The sequence below is a fragment of the Propithecus coquereli genome, unplaced genomic scaffold, assembly GCF_000956105.1.
Source record: "Propithecus coquereli isolate 6110/MARCELLA unplaced genomic scaffold, Pcoq_1.0 Scaffold39, whole genome shotgun sequence".
Classification (NCBI taxonomy): Eukaryota; Metazoa; Chordata; class Mammalia; order Primates; family Indriidae; genus Propithecus; species Propithecus coquereli.
This window is the reverse complement of record NW_012149618.1, coordinates 9,021,577-9,039,287: the sequence shown is the minus strand read 5'-3', so window position 1 is coordinate 9,039,287 and position 17,711 is coordinate 9,021,577.

The window sequence follows — 17,711 nt, the reverse complement described above, 5'->3', positions numbered from 1 at the left end:
GATAAATCATATAATCTTCTTGTTAGATACGAAAAGACATTTTATAAAATGCATTATTCTTCATGCCCAATCACCTCCCAAAGGCTTCACCTCTTAATACCATCACCTTGGGGTTTAAGATCCAATATATGGATTTTGGAAGGACATGTGCATTCAAACCATAGCAAAGATCATTAGAAGTAAAGAAGATAAGTTACTCAGAGATCAGGATGATGGCTTTCCATCTCATTCAGTGCCAACTGCAGAGTCCTTATTGTGACCCGCAAGGCCCTATATGCCCTGTACCTCCCTCCCATTGATACTCTGACCTATCTCCTGCTACCCTTCATCTCTGAGCTGCACTCACCTCCTTGCTCTTCCTTAAACCCATTAGGGGACATTCATATCTCATGTTCCTTTGCACTTGCTACCTCAGCCCAGAATGTCTTTCCCATGTCATCAACTCATTGCAAATGTCACCACCTCATTTAGATGATTTTAGAATTGCCCCCACACACACACCCTAATATTTTCTATCCCCCTTCCTTGCTGTACTTTATTCCATTGCACTTATCACAGTCTAACATACATATCTTATTTGGTTTTCCTGCTTACTCCCTGTCTCCCCCAGTAGCCCAGAAGCCCCATGAGAGCAATAATTTTGCTTCTTTTGTTTACTGCTGTATCTCCAGCAATTAGAACAAGTGCTTTGCACATAGTAGGTGATCAACAAATATTTGTTGAGTGATTGAAGGAGAGAGAGATGAGTAAGGAAGGGAAAGAGTGAGTAAAGAAATAGAGCCCCGAAGGCTTTGCTGAAACTAGGGAAGACTTAGCTCAATTCTGGAATAATATGATATCCTCTTAATGAAACATATATTTTTATATAAAAGTTTAGAATCTTTCAAAATATCCTGTTTTTGAAAATACAAACAAAAACATGTTCATTAAAAGTGAAGAAATTTCTAGATGACACACAAAACCTCCACAGGAATGTTTAATTTTACCTATTCCACTCTCAGTTCTTATCCAACTTTCGAAGCCATTCCTTAAAAATAGTTCTCCCGAGAGTCTTGTGTAGTTTTAAATGAAGTACACAAGCTCCAACGAGAATTAGAGCTGCAAGCAAAATCTAAACTTAGAACGTAGATGTTTTCTAGTTGCTAAAGTATTACATCCAAAGTAATTTTTAAAAACTCAAGGTTTATCTAAGCCCTCCAGTCTAATATGAGGAGCTATCCTAGGAAAGTTCAAATGTAGATTTATAAGATTAAATAATGAATTTGTTCTAAAACTCAAGGCTGTTCCTAAGCAAGACAAAGTATGTGGTGAATTTTTGCACAGCAGGTGTGCAAGACAGACCACAGGTTTCAAACTAAAGTTCAATGACACTTAATTTCCGGTATTCTCATAACTACCTGTATGTTGGAGACTGATCCAAATATTTAAGAGAAAAGTGTAGAAATAAGTTAACTCTTCCTGAATGGAAGAATGGATAAACTGTGGGCTTTTCATGCAATGGAATAATACGCAACAGCTAAAAATGAAAGCAATTAAAAGCTCAAGCACAAGTTTCCTCTTCTCATTCTCTTCTGTTCCTCCCCTCTCCCTTCTTCTCCTTTGAAAATATTCAGTTGTGTGAAGTTAGATAACATCTTCCTCCTGCCTTTGTTTTATTTACAGCCATTAATTCACATGGAATGAGGCTATTTCTAGGAAAATAACTCCTATGGTCCCCACAATGATTTAACTGGTGCAGACCGGAGGAGGTGGGTGGCAAAGTGGCAGAAGCCAAGTGTGAGAAGAGGATCTACCAGGAAGAGAGAGGGGAAATCCAACATGGGGTCATGTATGTCAAATATTTCCAAATTATACCTCAGGTAATTATATAATAACTGAATATATTTCCTCAAATTACTTGTATCCCCAGGCAATTATTTGCCCCACTGGACCTTGTGCCCTCAGTGGAGAATCACTGTACAAGAGAGCCTCAGTGGTAGCGCCCGTACTTCGAGGGAAGCAGTTATCCTGAATACGACACATGGGTATCACCTTTGCCCATTCCACTCCACTCACAAGGAAATCAGCAGATCCTCCGGAAAGACAGAAATTACAGTTATAACCAAAATAGGCATCTCATTTAAATCTTCTAACTCCTTAAGGACTGAGTCACCTGCTTCAACTAACCCTAAGTGATCAGAGAAGTGGCCATTTCCCTTCACTGTCAGTAACGGTTCCTTGGTTGTAAGCAACACAAAGAGACTCTGCATGTCTTAGCTGTAGAAGAAAAGCTAATCCACATAAACTCGGGAGGGACAGAAAGCAGAGCAGCCCCAGGGGCCACTGTCAAAAACTCATAGACAGTTTCTTTAAGGCAATTCCACTGGAATAACAACTTCCCTCCAACACTGTGTCCCTCAATTCAAGGTACTAATTTTACTGGAGACCGAGTCAGCTAGTCCTAGCTTGAGTCATGAGGACACCTGCAGGCCATGTGTGTTCAAGGCACTGTGATTGACAATCCCACTGAACCACAGGGAAGAAGGAGGCATAGCTTCCTTTGGGGGAAAACAGGATGAAGAAAATGAGAAACTGGATAAGAAAACACAGCAGTCCACTACAATCCCTCTGTGCTGAGTAGACTTCTAGAATGTTGTAGCAAAATGAGGACCAAGAGACTTCGTGGCTGGACTCTTTTGGGAAATCTGCTCCAGGAGAATGGGTTACCAAGCACCATGGTGGTCCTAGGAGACCATTAGCCGAGACAGGTAAGGCCCCAGAGCAGAGCAGCTGCTTCTCAACACATTGCAGGCATCTTGGCAGCAGCATGATGCAGACCAGCCTTGTAGCAGAAAAGAGCAACAGGGCTGAAGTGTGAGAACACAGTTCTCATCTGAGAACTCCAAGAAATATTAATACATAAAAAGTGGAAAGCCTTAAAAATGGGCTGAGGTCCACCTGTCAGTCAGGGAAAAGCTAGAATTCCGTGAAACTCAGGAACTAATGTTGAGGCACATTTGACCAGGAAAACTTCAAGTGCATTTTAGTTCTTTTCTGTTCTTCAAGAGAGAGAGGAAAGGGAACTTGATTCCATTGTCACATATATTTATCCCTGGCTCTTAGACTGGGGCACTGCTGCTAATAACAAGTCGGCAGTAGTTCTCCCTCCTCAACAGATCCAGTACTGAAGCACAACTGACTCCATGAACAAAGCTGCCACATATAGGATCTTTCCCTGCTGAGATGTGAAGGAAGAAAAATCGGATAATTCTCAAATTTAGAATCCTTCCTCACCCACACATCCTATGGATATAATTTTTCAAGCATGCCATGTCCGTAAGTCAAGAATGAAGGGGTAGACTCTGCTAAATTATGCAGGAATCTCACATTCTTGTCTCCCTCCAACCATGCCCTACAAACACACACGTTTTCATATCTGTAAAACTTAGTCAAAATGAATATCTACAGTATAAGGGAGGAAAAAACATTTAAAAATTATGAAAACTGCAAATAGAGAATGAATGAAAAGCAAGAGGTCACTACATGCACACACATATAGGCATACGCTCCATTTCCCTAAATCATGGGTGTGGTGGCCACAAGATTAGAAGATGATGGAATAAACATCACCCTCAGTCAGGTCTTTTTTAAACATCACTTAATTTAGCTTCCTCCTTCTCACCACCTGGGGCCTTTTCAAATTTGCCCTGTGCTGGCCCCTAGCAAGATAGCCCCCAAAGGGCAAGCCCCAGCTCATTGCAAGATCTGGGGCACTACTGTCAGAAGATGACTTGCCTCCACTGCTTTATTTGAGTCCTGTCTAAATTTTAGAATGTATAGTAAATAAAATTCTCATGTTATAGATGAGAGGTTGTTCCAAAGGAGACACTGGCAAATGAATGATCGATTGCTTCTTGCCTCTGCAGCAGAACATTTAGGGAATATGCTTAACTTGGCTATTTAATATATATATATATATTAATTATATATATATATTAATATATAACCAGTGGTATACCGATGACTTGTCAAACCTTAAGAACACTTGAAAGCATCCGAGCACGTTTAACACTAGCTCCATGTTACTAAGAGGATCACATTAACTTCTAAAAATATTCTTCTATTTGATCCTGATTTGACTTAATTAGGAATCTTTTGCTCAGGTGAACACCTTAAACTCCACTTCGACTCTGTATTCGGGTTTCATTGTTTACACAAACTTAGCTTCTATGTTTGGGGTAGCTAAATATTTGCCGTATGATCACCTCTGCAGGTCAGAATCTAATTTCTCCTGACTTTAAAAAGATCATGGTTTCCGACATGAATACTTATGGCAGTTCAGGTCTGAAGCCTTCTAGATAATAATTCTGTGGAACCCTTGAGCAACCAATGAAAGCCAAGCTCAAAGATGAAAATTAGAATGTAATAAAAACCTAAGGGTTTCCTCATTCAGAGTTAAAAAAAAAAAACAGCAAATCATCACGTTCATAAGTTCTGGGAGAAGATAATGAGAAAGATATTTTATACATGTTTTATAGTGTTTTGTATCTTTTTTATTGCTTAGGCTTTGAGTACTAAGCAACTTTGGATAATATCTTCAATAAAAGTATGTTTAGCCCATGAGAGTGCTAACAGTATATGTATTTAAAAAGCAACATTTCATAAGAAACATGCAGTTTCCATTAGATGTAGAACATTCTTTGAGTCCTTCATGTTTTCCAGCAAGATTTCGAAGTACCTTTATGATCGTGGGGCCGTTATTGCTTATATTAATAGTTTCACCAAATAAAGATTCACTGTCTCATAATTACTATTTGGAGGTGATGGACTCAAATGAAATTTGCTGTATTCTAATACACATATAAGAATCTCATTTTACGGCTGGGTGTAGTGGCTCACACCTGTAATCCTAGCACTCTGGGAAGCCAAGGCAGGAGAATCCCTTGAGCTCAGGAGTTAGAGACCAGCCTGAGCAAGAGTGACACCCGCATCTCTACTAAAAATAAAAAAATTCGCTGGGTGTGGTGGCGCATGCCTGTGGTCTCAACTACTCAGGAGGCTGAGGCAAGAGGATGGCTTGAGCCCAGGAGTTTGAGGTTACAGTGAGCTATGATGATGCCACTACATTCTACCAGGGGCGATAAAGCAAGACTCTTATCTCAAAAAAAATCTCATTTTAAATCGTCAATAAATACGATACAACATTTTTCATTGTACAATACAAAAATACCTTCTTACAAAAGAACACAAGGTTGCCAGGCAACCACCTATCACAGGCCTTCGCATTTAAGGTAACAAAGAAACTACACTGCTGCCACCACCTGAAGAGTCTTGCTTAAAGCAACAAAAGAACACTGACAGGGAGGAGTTGGAACATAGCTCTCTGAAACACCACCATTCTCTGCAGAATTGTACTTGAGCATATTTTATCAGTTTTAATACATTGATTTATAAAATAAGTCAAATAAACCTTATTTGGAATGGATCCAACTTTTAAAATTCAGCTGGCATTTGTTGCATGGCTCTGAGCATTATTTTCTGTGTACTCAAAAGGATACACTACATACACAAGCTCGTCTTTAAAGAGGGTCAATGGCAGAGAAAACGCCCCCAAGGTACATTTGCCTTTGGTGGCCTCCAGCTTTGTCTCCTGTCGTCAGTGTGCCCTAGATTTCCAGAAATCCAATATCTGAGGTTGGTTTTATGGGATTAAATTGTTTTAACAATATAATAACCTCTTGGTGAGAATTAGTTCAAGTGTCTGGTGTCTTATAACATTTCTGCCCCTTAAAAGAGGATAGCTGAGAGAGGAACCTGAAGAGGGAATTTCAAAGGGTTGAATTTCAGACAGAACAGCCCCTGTGTAAGGGGAACAGAGCTCACCAGACCACCACCCAAGACTCCATCAAAAGCCCAGCACTGCTGGTAGAAGGATCACAATCCTTTAGATCTATAACGCAGAACAGTCTATAGTTAAGCACATAGTCTAGAGTCAAGCTGCCTGGTTTAAGTGCTGGTTCGACCACTTACTAGCCACGTAACTTTTGATGAGATGCTTAAATCCCCTAAGCATCAGTTTCCTCATTTGTTCATGAGTTAGCTGAAATAATGCCTGAAAAGGCCTTTGCTTAGTCTCTGTCTTGTAATAGATGCACGACAAATGTTTATATTATTCAGGTTATTGTGATGGTCAACACTAAATAAAGCTTCATTTCCCTGATTTAACTAAACACTCTCAAGGGTATTTATTAACATGTGTACTATTTAGGAATGAATCCCATGGGGCAAGAAGATCAAAGTGGAGTTGGATCAATGTGACAAAAGTCCATTGGACATAGACCTATACCTTTTATCATCCTGCCTTCCCCGGGGCCCTGTTATTACAGCAATGGAGATACAGATAGATGGCCCAAAAACAGGATGGCCTGTGCATCTTGGTCCTATCTGAGTTCCATGCATTATGTGGACTAAGCTACATAGGATTTTGTATACTTGGGTCACCACAGAATATCAGATATTTGGGCTACTATCTAAAGCAAAAACATACATAGAACCATACGGAAAATTTTATCTACCGAAAATCAAGAACCACACCAGAGCTTAAAGTATCTCCAAGGACTCAGCCACAGAGTTCATATAACTTAACCCACAAGAGTTCATATAACTTAACCCCAGCTAATGCCATTAGGGTGCTTGGTGACACTCCTCTGCGCGTCTGGCCTGCTTCAAGCAGCTTCCTTGAGTGCTCACAGCTTCTGTTTCATGACATTAACTTCCACATGCATCATTATGGCCTCAATGTCTCCTTCTTCACACTAACTTTCACTCCCTTCCATGGACAGTAACGATGTACACTACGTCAAATCTCTACCTACTTTAAATCCCAAAACAGAGATTCGAACTGTAGCCAAAAGATGAAAAGATCCATAGCCGGCACTGTGATGTGCCACCCAGATCCCCTTTAGAAATGAAGGCATTTCTCCCCTCCACCTGGGACTGCTGCTGGCAGATAGCCCCTAGCTGTCAGCCCCTACAGAAGCTGCCTCAGCTGAGGAGAGCTGCCTTACCCAAGGTCATGTCCCCTTCCAGGGCAGCTGGAACTGACTGATAGAGACAATAAAGACCCAGTCCTTTTGTCCCAAATCAAGACACTTCTGAAAAGTCATCCCAGCTCCAGAACTCCCTGCAGTACCTGCTGAGCCTACACTGAGATTGCATCACTATTCAACTTCTCCCTTTGCCAACTTCTCCTTCTCCCCCCTTCCCCAGATGTTGATCTCAACATCTGCATGCTGATCTCCATCTCAGAGTCCGTTCATGGGAACCTAGTCAGTGACAGGAGCATGATCCAGAGGTTGCACATATCATGCCTTCAAGCCAAGCCCCAGAGGTTGTCACCAATCAGCTGAAATACTGACTGCCCTAGATTAAGTGCCCTCTCCTGGTCCAATAAGCTATGGCCAGGAAGACAGGTTGTGAGGTAGAAAACACCATTTTCAGGGCTGAAGAAACTCTGGGCTAAATGTGTGGCTTTTATAGGGCAGCACATTAACATGACTGGCACATTCTCTTATCAATCCCAGGCAGTGACCACAGGTTTGTCTTGGGATTTCCATAACCCATAGCATCAGTCTTCACCCTTTTTCTCTTCACAGATATCATCACCTCCTCTGCTTCTTGGAGACCCTTGCCTGTGAAAGAACTTAGAGTGAAAACGCCTCCTCAATTTTACCTATCTAAAAATATTCACTTTTGAGTTTGAGAGATTTACTGCTAATTATGACAGGAAAACAGAAAGGGGATATGTAAAATAGCAAATATAATTAACACATTAAGAAGAGTTGTTAAAGAGTTTTTTTAGAAATTCAAGCTTATTGCATTAATTAAAGACACTTCATAATACTTACAAAATTTTTTAAAAATCCCTTCCTCCTCACATTAGTAATGACTGTATCTTTGTTAAGAACAAAGACTTTACCATTCTATTAAAAATCTTGTGTGTGCATTACAAAAATTAAAGTGACTTAGAAAAATCTAACAAAGAAAGAAAAAAATTGCCTGAAATACTACTATCCAAAAATAGCCATAATCAATATTATGTGAATATTATTCTGGTTGTCTATCTATTCATATATCCAGAAAGATAGATTGACTTTCATTAAAACAGAATCGTTACATACATGTTACTTTAACTTAAAAATTATGTTTTACTTTTATTTAACCAAAAAAATGAAATTGAAGTAATTTCTGAAAATTAAATAAATGTTTCCCCACCATAAGAAGTATTTCCTAAAAGATCACTCTTAGGTCAAAAGGTGATTATGAAAAGCTGTAAGTTGAAATAATTTTAACCACCTGTTTCAACTTCAGGTGCTTCTGGTGGACTGGCTTCCTGCCGCTATAAAAATGTGAGGGAGGAAGCACATCACGTCACCTCTTCCCACCCTCCCCACTCCTTGACTCAGGTTATATCATTATTTTTACATTATCGAGTGTGGTAGAAACTGCTTCTTTCCCCCCTATCTTTGTTTCCTTCTTTTTTGATTAGAGTACAAGTTTTAGCTGAGCATAAGACATCCCTGATTGAGACTACGTTTCTCTGCCTCCTTTGCAGGTGGGTGTAGCCATCTGACCAAATTCTGGGCAAGGAAATACTGGAGGTGGGATGGTTGCAATTTGTGGATCATGCCTCTAAAGAGAAGGAGCATACCCTTGCCTCTGTGCCTTTTCCACCTTTCTACAAGGCTGGAACTCAGATATGATGGTGACACCTAAGGCATTCACGTGGGAACATAAGTTGAAAGTCACAGGCTGATGATCACAGGAAAACAAAGTAGTAGAAGCCTGGGTCTCAATACCCTCAGCCACCAAACCAGCCCTGCACTGTCTGTGCAGACTTTTATATGAGAATGAAATGTATTCCTACTTCATTTATACCAGTTCATTTTTAGATTTCTTTTCACAGCATCCTAAATGTATCTGGGCTAATATCCCAACTAAAATATCAACATGCTATACAATTATTGTCTACTCTGAAATCATAACTCCTTAGAATCAGTTTGTCTTAGTTCAATATTTAAAGGCATCCAGTGTTCACTGCCAATCCCTTTTATTGGGGTGTCTCCATTCCTGAAATCTGGACAACTTCTTGCTGTCTTTGTTTTTGTTTGGTTGGTCAACTTGGTGGTGTATTAATTTCCTATTACTACTCTAACAAGTTGCCACAAACTTTGTCCTTAAAACAACAAAACTTTACATTAACTTACAGTTCTGTATATCAGAATTGCAAAATGGATTTCACTTGGCTAAAATCAAGGTATTGGCAGGGCTGCATTCCTTCACAAGACTCTGGGAGAGAATCCATTTCTTTGCCTTTTCCAGTTTCTAGAGACTGCCTGCTTTCCTTTGCTCACAGCCCCTTTCTCCATCCTCAAAGTCAGCAGCACAGTATATTCAGTGTCTCTGATTCTGACCCCTCTGCCTCCCTCTTTCACTTGCAAGGATCTTTGTGACTATATTAGGACCATCAGGATAATCCAGAGTGGTCTCCCCATCTCAACATCCTTAATTGCACCTACAAAGTCCCTTTTGTCATATAAGGTAATATATTCACAGGTTCCAGGGATTAAAATGTGGACATCTTGGGTTGGGGGATTATTCCGCCTACCACAAGTGGTTTGGTTTGTTCTATGTTTTTAATTTCATCAAGTTTTATTTTGTTTTTTCTGGAAAGGGCTCATCAGTGCTTCATTGCCTAAAGTATTTGATACAGTATTGAGAATTCATGCTTCCTTCATACTTGAAAAGCAACTTGTCTCAAATATTATAATGTAGAATCACCTATTTTCAATATGGCACTTAATGCTATATTGAAAAACCCTGAAGGCAAAAAGTTATTTTTCTCTTTGTATGTGAGATTCTTTTTTCTACCTTGATTTCTTAAGAATTCTTTCTTTAGAGCTAAAAATAGAAATACCATTCGATCCAGCAATAGCACTATTAGGCATCTACCCAAAAGAGCACAAAATATTCTATGATAAAGACATCTGCACCGAAATGTTTATGGCAGCACAATTCACTATTGCAAGGATGTGGAAACAACTCAAGTGCCCGTCAATCCATGAGTGGATTATTAAAATTTGGTATATGTATACAATAGAATATTACTCAATCATAAGAAACAACAGTGATCTAGCACCTCTTATATTTTCCTGGATTAAACTTAAGCCCATTATCCAAAGTGAGGCACCACAAGATCGGAAGAATGGGCTCCACTTCTCACCATCAAATTGGTACTAACTGATGAACACTAGGGTGATCACATGGCAGTAATACTCTCCAGGGATTAGGGGGATGAGGGGTAAACTCACAACTAAAGGACACGGGGAGCATTGTAGGGGGGAAGGGCATGCCTTTAACCCTCTCTTGGGTGAGGCAAAGACATAAAGTGTAGCCACAATGTTTGTACCCTCATAATACCCTGAAATTAAAAAAAAAAAATAATTCTCTCTTTAGCCCTCAAGTTCCACCTAATCAGAATATGGCTGGATGTCAATTGCTTTTTATTTATTCCTAGGTTGCAGTACCCTTTTCCAATATACTTATTCAATCCATTCCTTATTTCAGGGAACTTTTCTTCTATTATATCAATCTCTGAATACTTTTTCACTTCCATCCATTGAATTATGTATTTCAGGGTCATCAATTTTCTTTACATTGGATTGTCTTTGTCTATTCTCCATTACATATTACTTTATATTTAATTACTTAAATATCTTATTCTTTTTGATCTGCATTCATCATGTTTCTCTCAAGCCTTAAGTTAACATTTTTATTTTCACCTATGCTAGTCTGTTCTCTGATGTTTCTAATTATTGGTTCTATAATGTGTTGGTTTGGACCTCAATTTGATATTTTTGTTTGTTTTGGGGGGGCTTCAAAACCTGGCTTTGTTGTTACTGCCTGGGTGACTTTGGATAAGCTGTTAAAGATCTGAGTCTGTTTCCTCATCTACGAAAATTAGTTTCTGTGAGGACCAAGTGAACTATCCTACAAGATGCTCTAGAACAATACTGGCTTAGAGAAGGTGTCCAGTAAATGTTAGGGTTTTTTTTTTTTTTCAAAATATTAAGGGGGTACAACTGTTTTTGGTTACATGGATCGCTTTTGCAATGCTTGAGTCATGGCTATAGGTGTGCCTATTACCCAAATAGTGTTCATTGTACCAGTTAGGTAAGTTTTTTGCCCCTCCCCTTCTCTGCTACCCCCCACTTGATTTCCACTAAGTTTTACTTCCCTCTGTGCATATGTGCGCTTATCGGTTAGTTCCAATTTAATAACAAGTACATGTGGTGTTTGTTTTTCCAATCATGAGATACTTCACTTTGGAGAACTGTTTCCAATTCCATCCAAATTGTTGCAAAGGGCATTAATTCATCCTTTTTATGGCTGAGTAGTAATCCATGGTATACGTATACCACATTTTATTGATCCACTCATGAATTGATGGGCACTTAGGTTGATTACACATCTTTCCAATCGTGAATTGTGCCACAACAAACATTCGAATGCAGGTGTCCTTTTGATAGAAAGACTTATTTTCCTTTGGGTAGGTACCCAGTAGTGGGATTGCTGGATGGATTGGTAGGTCTACTTTCAGTTCTTTGCGAAATCTCCACACTGTTTTCCAGAGAGGTTTTACTAATTTACCTGCAACATGTTCACTACGTTATCTATCCTCTCTTCCCTGAGGCAGCATGCAGTTTTCATCTTTATGAAGTTGCTAAATAACACAGAGCACTTATGAGGAATTTTCTTTTGTTCTTGGTCACAGTGTCTCCCACACTGGATTCATTGTTTGCTCCTCTCTTTTTATTTTTGTTCATGTTTGTTTTTTATTGTTGCTGAAGTGTGTTTTTATAATTGCAGCGCCATTTCTTCTCATCTTATTCATGCTCAATCTTAGCTGCTCTATCCCAATAATTTTTCTCTGACATAGTGGGTTACTTCCCTTTTACCACTGTGCCTAATACCTGTTTATTTTCTCTTCTCAGCTACAATTCAAGAGCTGGATATACCATGTTCGATCACAGACTGTATTGCAGCAGGGTGGAGTAAGTAAAAGAAAAGGAGCTCAGCTGATGCTATGTCCAGGCTCTTGAAGAATACATCGGCTCCATTTTGTTTCTGAGAGTGTTTGCTCCATCTGTGTGAGAAAGGGGATGGGAGGTAAGGTTGCACATTCCATAGGATTAAGAATAGATCTGGGTTTTATGGGACCTAAAGTTCATAGAATTTGAGGGGTTCTCTTTAAGGAAAAGAATACAAAGTTATGGTTCAAATTAGATGTGAACATAAATTTTTATTTAGAATGAAAAAGAAAACCAAAACATTGTAAGTATTAAAAGGATGACAACACCCATGAAATTGTAATATCTAGAATAATAGTTGTTAATTAACTGCCTATATGCTTCTACAATACTTTTTCCCTGTATTTATGGCCACAATCTTTCATTCATCTTTTAATAAAACAATACTTTTTTAAAGTCATTTTCTGGAGTAAATTATTTCTAATGGAGAAACTACAGATAATTTAGTCTCTTCTAGCATATGTACTAAAATTTGTTTTTATTATCAATAGTTTTATTACTGAGAATTTCTTTAATCATAATTCATTCTTGGTATGGTCATATAAATTTTTGGAATTATCAAATTTGAGATTCTCTATCAATCTTCTTTCATTTATGAATTATTGTATTTGAAAGTTTTCCATGTTCTGGCTTCTGGTTCCAAACTTTTCAAACCTTTTTTCTCTTCTAGCACTTGCAGATTTCCAGTGCCAGGTACCTCAGGACACTTTCATATTATTAATAGCCGCTGGCTTTGCAATTGCTCAAAATGACTGTAGTTGGGCTTGCACCACAGAAGGTAGTGTTCCTGGAGGCAATTGGTACACTGGGAGGGCTAAAATATAATTTATATATTCATGGATGGAATTGTGAACCACTAAAATACATCCTACTAAATCCAATCTAACTATATCCCTAGCTCAACTTTCCCTTAACTAATTCCCAAAAACTGTTGTTGGTCACTCCATTGCCACCTGACACGAGGGGAAGCTAGAGTGGGAAAAAACAGCTCTCTTAACAGATTGAAGTCAAAATAGTTTCCTTCTGCAAATTTTACAAAAACATGTGATGATGTGAAGACATTGTGCTAGAGCCCCCCTGCCCATGGCATTAGAAAAGGCTAGTGCAAGTGAAGGTCTCTGAAGATTAAGATTTACTCCTTGTGCTGGAAATCTGCCTCTGCACGAATGGGCATCCTCAGGTCTTAGAGTATCTCTTCAGTTCTTGCTAGATACTTCCCTTCCTTGCATTTCCTCCTCATTCCAATACCTCCAATCAGAGGAGGGAAAAGATAAGTCCATTCATTTGGTTTCTTTCCAGATTTGTAGGTAACAGGCATTGCTGCTATAAGTATGTGCTCTGATAAACTTTATTTTATGAAAAATTATACACTAAAAATCAGAGTTTATGGAAAAAAATCGGTTTGGAACAGTTCACTCAAACCCTGTGCAACTTTATAACCAGAGCACTAACACAAACAATCCTAATCCAAATGATACTAGCACAGTTAAATATCCACTGGCATTTGTTGGGAGACAATCCTCCCTGGATTGTTTACTTTCTACATGGGCCAGACTTTTTGAGCAAAGGTCACTGACAAGCTTTGCTCAGGGATGATTGAATAGCAGACCTAAGATAGAGAACATCTTCTTCTCCAAAGACATTCCAGAATAGCAAAGTTCCTTCCCAGAGAGTATTTACTTAGTTCCAGGATTACAAATAATAGCTCTCCAGAGGGGAAAGTGAGCAGATTACCAGCAATTCTAATAAAAGTTCAGTCTCCTAAATTTGGGGTTTGTTTCCTATAATGAAAACCAAAATCATGTACAGGCAATATCTGGTCCTCATTCACATTTCCCCGTGAGGAATTCAAGAGTGGGGAACTGATGCAAGATTCTACTCTGGCTATTATGCTATGAATAGTAAACCATTTGTGTCTCTGACCCAAAGGGTCTCGTAATAGATATATAGTTATGTACATATAGATATATAGATATTAGACATAGATGTAGAAATAGATATGTAGATATTAGATATAGATATAGATTATATAGATATAGATACAGACATAGACATATCCTGTGTGTAGCAGGCTAACTTGTTAGCTTAAACAGGTAGGATAAAATCTAAGATCCTTCACAGTTTCTGGTTTAACACTGGTTTAACATCATTTGCACCCAATACAATAGTTATTCCTGCTCTTAAATCTTGGGAATTTCTCTTTGCCCTTGAGATCTGGATCCTTAGCAGACCAATTTCATCAAAATTAAAAATCTAATCCATATCCAGGAGCAGTGGCTCACACCTGTAATCCCAGCACTTTGGGCAGCCAAGGTTGGGAGGATTGCTTGAGGCCAGGAGTTCAAGACCAGCCTGGGCAACATAGCAAGAACTCATCTCTACAAAAAATTTAAAAATTAGCCCAGCGTGGTGGCACATGCCTGTAGTCCCAGCTACTAGGGAGGCTGAGGCAGGAGGATCGCTTGAGCCCAGGAGTTTGAGGCTGCAGTGAGCTATAATCACACCGCTATACTCCAGCTTGAGTGACAGAGTGAGACCTGTCTCAAAAAAAAAAAAAAAATCTAATCCAGTATATAGCCTTTTTTAATAATCAATATTTACACAGAAGATAACAAGTATCTTTACAGCTTCTTTATCTGTACTCACAGCTTTACCAAAAAGCTTCATGTTTTGGAAACATAGTAGTTCTTAAAGCTACTATTCATACTCAAAGACACACTTACAAGAATTGATACTTTTTGCTTATGGCTTTTGTGTATTGCCTAGGTTTTAATTGTGAGAAAATCTGTCCCTGATCACTTCAAAATATTAATATGCTGGGGGGATCACAAACGAACTAAAGAAAATTCCATCATGCTATATTAACAAATTCCATTTGAAAATATCATCCTATAACAGAAGACACTGTGTTAGGAATAATCCTCAGGTGGTGTGTTTTGTTTTGTTTTGTTTTGTTTTGTTTTTAAGCGCACTGGTTTAACAAAAGGGACATAAAGAGACCAGAATCTAGGTTATGAGCTATTATTGCTCCAGAGTACTCTAAATCTTTTTTAGTCACCACTTTTTAATACTGATATCAGCTTGTTCTCCTTTTCTTGTTTGGTTGTTACTGGAAAAACATTTTCTCTAGGTTTTTTGTTTTGTTTTGGTTTTGGTTTTTTAGGATGAGAGGTAGAATAATCACAATGTAGTTCTTTTTATGTTTCACAAATAATTTTTCAGTAGCTAATCATGATGCAATATACTACAACATGAAAAACAACAGGCTAAGAATTAGGACACCCTGCCTTTAGTCTAATTTTTTGCCTAGGACTAACTGGGTAGTCTTAAGAACACAATTAACGACTATGAGCCTCAGAAGTCCATCGGTAATATCTTTTAAGCTCTGTTCTGGATTAGATGTTTGTGTCCCCCACAAAATTCATGTGTTGAATCTCTGACTTTCAGTGTGATAGTATTTAGAGATGGGGCCTTTGAGAGGTAATTAGGACTAGATTAGGTCTTGAGGCTAAGGCCCTATGATGGGATTAGTGCCCTTATAAGAGTTTGTTCTCATTCTCTCTCCACCATGTGAGGACACAGCTAAAATATAGCCATCTGCAAGCCAGGAAGAGAGACCTCAATGGAACCTGACAATGCTGTCAACCTGATCTTGCACTTCTAGCCTCCAAAACTGTAAGAAAAATAAATGTCTGTTATTTAAGCCACTCAGACTATGGTATTTTGTTATGGCCGTCCTAAGTTCCTTCCAATTTAAAAAGTCTATGATCCAAGGAAAGATGGTGCAAACATACTTTTCCCTAGTCCTCCCACTAAGTGCAACTAAAGATCCTGGATGTTATAAAACAAACATGAGAGACATGAAAGATAGAGAGAAGAAGCAGGTAGACTGGCCAGAGACCTCATACCTAAGGAATGACTTGGTGGTGAGTTCCCTGAGTTTTCTTTTTGCCTCATATATACCCAGACTGGGTACCGAGAAGCCAGCAACCCAGAAACACCAATGGGCACAGACCAAAATACAGCCCCAAGAAAAGCCTACTCTCTGTGTAGCCAAAAGATCAGGAAAGGAGCAGCCCAGCAACACCAAACACAGAATTCTTAGACAGTAATTGCTCTACGCCAGCCAAAAGCCACAAAAAAAAAACTGGCCCCATCCCCACCCATGCAAGCAAAATCTGAATAGGGAGCCTGGATTTCTGCCCTCAAAAGACTGTGACAAAGCCATTCCCCAATACTGCCAGGGCGGATGTCAAAGAAGGCCAGGTAGGGAAGTGGGACTTTCATCCCCACCAGGTAGCAATGAGGCCCCCTCCATGGTGTCAGGAAAGCCTGGACTTCCACCCCACCTGGCAATACTGGGGCATCCCTCTCTGTCCCCACTGGGTGGTGTCAAAGGAAAGTCCAGACTTTCACCATGGCCCAGTGATCCAGAGGCCACCTCCCCCAAGCCCTGTGGTGTGAGTAGAGGCCATGTGAGGAGCAGTTACGAGGTGCCCCTCTTTGTCCCAGCCAGGGAGCTGACAGTAGAGACCTGGTAGGAGCCAGAACAACCAGCCCAACCCAGCAGAAATGAAGATTCTCTCATTTCAAGTGTCAACAGAGGCTGAGTGAGGAACCTATACTGCTACCCCCACATGGCAGTAATGAACTGACCGACCCCTCCTTCTTCTACCAGAGCAGTGTCAGGAAAGCCAACTAAAATATAAAATTTAAATAAGATCTAGGGTTTTATTGTATATTACCCAAAATATTTAGGTTCCAATCAAAAATCATACATTATACCAAGAATCAGAAAGAAATCAAATAATTTTAAAAACAATCAATAGATGCCAATGCCAAGATGACAGAAGTGTTAAAATTATCTGAAAAAGATTTTAAAGCAGGCATTTTATAAATGTTTCTATAAGAGATTATAAACACACTTTAAAAAAATGAAAAAATAAAAAATCTTAGCAAAGAAATAGGAAGTCTCAGCAAAGGAATATAGTAATAAGTTGCTTAACAACAGAAACACATTTGGAGAAATTTGCCATTAGTTGATTTTGTCATTGTGCAAATATCCTAGAGTCTACTTACACAAACCTACATAGTATAACCTACCACACACCTAGGCTATATGGTATAGCCTATTGCTCCTAGGTTACAAACCTGTACACTGTGTTACTATACTGAACACTGTAGGCAATTGTAACACAATGGTATGTATTTGTGTAGATAAACATAGAAAAGGTACAGTAAAATACATGTAAAATTTAAAAAAAAAAATTAGTACCCTTGTATAGGACACTTACCACGTATGGAGCTTGCAGAACTGGAAGTTGCTCTGGGTGACTCAGTGAGTGAGTGGTGAGTGAATGCGAAGGCCTAGAACATTACTGTACACTACTGTAAATTTATAAATACTGTACACTTAGGCTACACTAAATTTATAAAAAATTTTTTTCTTTCCTTAATAAATTAGCTTACTGTAACTTTTTTACTTTATAAACTTTTCTATTTTTTCAACTTTTTGACTCTTTTGTAATAACACTTGGCTTAAAACACAAATACAAGGTATAGCTGTGCAAAAATATTTTCTTT